Genomic DNA, 3,283 nt, shown 5'->3' with positions numbered 1-3,283 from the left:
CTAAATTCATCAGAGCCATGTATTTCCACCCCTATGAAATCACTTTCCTTGAGGGGTGCTTTGGAGAAATTCCCTCTGCTTATACTGAGAATAAGAACCACATGCAACTTAATTAATATCTGTGATTATTCTTAAAGCCAGTATCAGAGCATAATAATATGAAGGCCTTGCCTGGAGGATAAAGATACTGATCCTTCATTGAAAACTGTCATTATTTACATTCAGAATCCATGGTGATGAAAGCATATTGGAATAAGAGTATAAAGAGTATAAAGATTTCTGCAACTCTTAACCACCATAATTTGTGAACTCTAAATCCTCAGGTATTTTAAGATGCACCACTATTTTATATACTAAGAAATAAATAAAAGCTGTTGAATTATACCACAGTGCCTTATCATTTCAAATTTTTGTTTTACACCTATTGAGAGGGTTCTTTTATACACAGATGCTTATTATAAATTAACTTTGTAGTTAAAGGCACAATATCAGAAAAAGAGAAATATCAGAACAAAATGAACTAGTTAAGTATCCCTAACAATTTTTTACATTCAAAATCCAACTCTGAATTATGTTCTGACTCTAAACCATCCAGGCCCATGTCTGTCCATACAACATAACCTCTGTGCCATCAAGAGCATGGAAGACGCAGCATGCTTAAGAGGGCTCCACTACTGTCTCTGGGATTTCTTTCCAAGCTGCTGATTCCCATGCTGCACGCTGTGATGCTGGTCCTCTGGATGTGTGCACAGGCGATCACAATTACATCACAGGTGCTGCGTGGCTGAAAGCTGCTGTCAGACACCATGGATTCTAAGAACCCATGACAATTTCTAGAATTATTAAAATGGAAAGATGCGCTCTTAGAATCAATAAAATGTGGTAGTTCTGTGACCCTGCACAAGTTCCTTAGCCTGGATGTCATCTGCTAATCGAAAAGAGTTTCGAAGATCAGCAGGAAATGTTCCCAGGGCTTTAAGATTCTGTGACATCATTTATATTGTTCTGTGTAGGCAGCTATGTTGTAAGCAATCAACAGGATGCTTTTAGACTATTTGATAATAATTTGTGAACAGAAAGAGATCCTAATTTCTCCTCCGCCCTTCATCTGGCACTTCCTGATGAGACCTGTAGATTACTTCTGGGTGCCTTGACACAAACTTAAGCTGTGCTGCGTGGATTTTTGCTAAAGAGTATCTACTCAATTGGTTTTTAAGAAAGCACTGCACCTAGAGAGGAAGGAAACAGGTACTAGTGCCCATGAGAAATTAGGAGGAAAACCAAGTCCTTCATAACCAAACTGACCTGGGTTCCAGTCACAGGCCTACCACTGACCAGCTCTGCAGTGATTAGACAGTTACACAATGCCTCTGTGACTCCCTCAGAGCCGTCTTATGTAAATAAGGTGGCGTCAAGGTGTACACACCTGGTCAGCATCTAGCACCACGTGAGTCAACAGATGTTCCCCTCAAGGGTATGAATTCTGCTAAATTCTTCCCTAAATCCTAGGCCCCAGCCTGAAGCACAATTATTTGGAAAGCTGCCTTGATTAACGCACTGCTTTCTACTCAATGACCAAAGGAGAGGGGAAAGCCAACATGTTAGTTGCTCAGTCCTGTCCGACTCTTTGCAATACTATGGACTGTAGCCTGCCAAGTTCCTCTGCCCATGGAATTCTCCAGGCAAGGATACTGGGGTGGGTTGCCACTGCCTTCTCCAGGGAATCTTCCCAACCCAGGGATCGAACCCAGGTCTCCTGCATTGCAGGCAGACTCTGTATCATCTGAGCCACCAGGGAATCCCAAGCAGAAGGGAACAGGCTTCGAAATTTTATATGCTTAAAAATGTTTGTCACGCTCACGAAGATAAGCAAAATCTCTTCTTTCATAGCAGCTGATTTATTTGGGGTCTTTTAATTTTTTTCATGAAAGTCGTAAGAGACTGGCGAATTTAGTACCTTCTAATGTCACAATTAGAGTGTATGAAAATGGTATGCTACTTTAATAAAATTATATTATGCAAGAAGTCACCAAAGCCAGTGCAGCCCAAGGCAAGAACCTGGGTTATCTTTGAACTCCTGGAGACCCACAGTGCCAAGTTCTTGAAAACTAGGCTTTGTCTTCTCACCTTTATGAAGCTTTTTATCTGCTTTTGTCTGCTTCACTTTTGATTACCAATAAGCCCACTAGTTCAACTTTCTGCCATTATTGCAGTCCATCAAAAGCATACAACTACTCTCAAATCCAGTTCATCATGGCACAAAAGTAACAAAAATCAAAGTGTTTATCCTGTTGTGATAATGACTTACTACCTTGCTTTTTAAAAATTCTGTTTGCAATTGGAAATGCCATCTGAGGGTTTAAAAGAGGAAACAAGAAGTAGAGGTTTTCAAACCATGCAAATGTTCAAGACAATGATTACAATGAATAACCATCTGAAAGTATTGAGGATTGAGACAGACATGGAACTCACTGTCCTTGAGGGTCCCCATGATGAGCTGATAGGGTTCCCCTGGCCACAATTCATGACTCCATAGTGAACAGGAATACTTAATCAAGAATGAAGAGGTTGCTTCTTTAAAACATGGTTTTTAGTATGTGGAGATGCAAATGAGGTTCCCTTTGATAATTTCTGTGTGTAAAAATACGTGCAAGTCATTTCTTTCAGAATGACATTTTACAAACAAATCATGCAAAGTCAGAAGGAAAATGGCCAGAATTTCTGGAAACAGAAAAGGGACATGTACTGGCAAGAAACAATATGATAGAAAGCTCAATCAAGCAAAGAAAAAGATTGCTCAGTGCTGCCTTCAAGATCTGACACTGACCTCTTCAGAAGGAAAAACTCACATGTTGATAGACAATTTGTTGACACTTTAGACTGGAGATGTGGTCAAAACAGTCTTGGGGGGGATATATATATATATATATATATATATATATATATATATATTTTGGGGGGGAGCTCCAAAATCACTGCAGATGGTGACTGCAGCCATGAAATTAAAAGACGCTTACTCCTTGGAAGAAAAGTTATGACCAACCTAGACAGGATATTCAAAAGCAGAGATATTACTTTGCCAACTAAGGTCCGTCTAGTCAAGGCTAAGGTTTTTCCTGTGGTCATGTATGGATGTGACAGTTGGACTGTGAAGAAGGCTGAGCGCCAAAGAATTGCTGCTTTTGAACTGTGGTGTTAGAGAAGACTCTTGGGAGTCCCTTGGACTGCAAGGAGATCCAACCAATCCATTCTGAAGGAGATCAGCCCTGAGATTTCTTGGGAA

The 3,283-nt window shown here is 40.2% G+C and overlaps 1 protein-coding gene across 20 annotated transcripts in view; it reads right to left on the bottom strand.

Moving 5' to 3' along the window:
• NCAM1 (neural cell adhesion molecule 1) overlaps window positions 1–3,283 on the bottom strand; it is a 367,664-nt gene that overhangs the window by 314,193 nt on the left and 50,188 nt on the right. The window lies entirely within an intron of this gene.

Source organism: Ovis aries, chromosome 15, assembly GCF_016772045.2.
Source record: "Ovis aries strain OAR_USU_Benz2616 breed Rambouillet chromosome 15, ARS-UI_Ramb_v3.0, whole genome shotgun sequence".
NCBI classification, from domain to species: Eukaryota; Metazoa; Chordata; class Mammalia; order Artiodactyla; family Bovidae; genus Ovis; species Ovis aries.
Note: the sequence above shows the minus strand (reverse complement) of the source record. Positions and strands in the feature narration are given on the sequence as shown.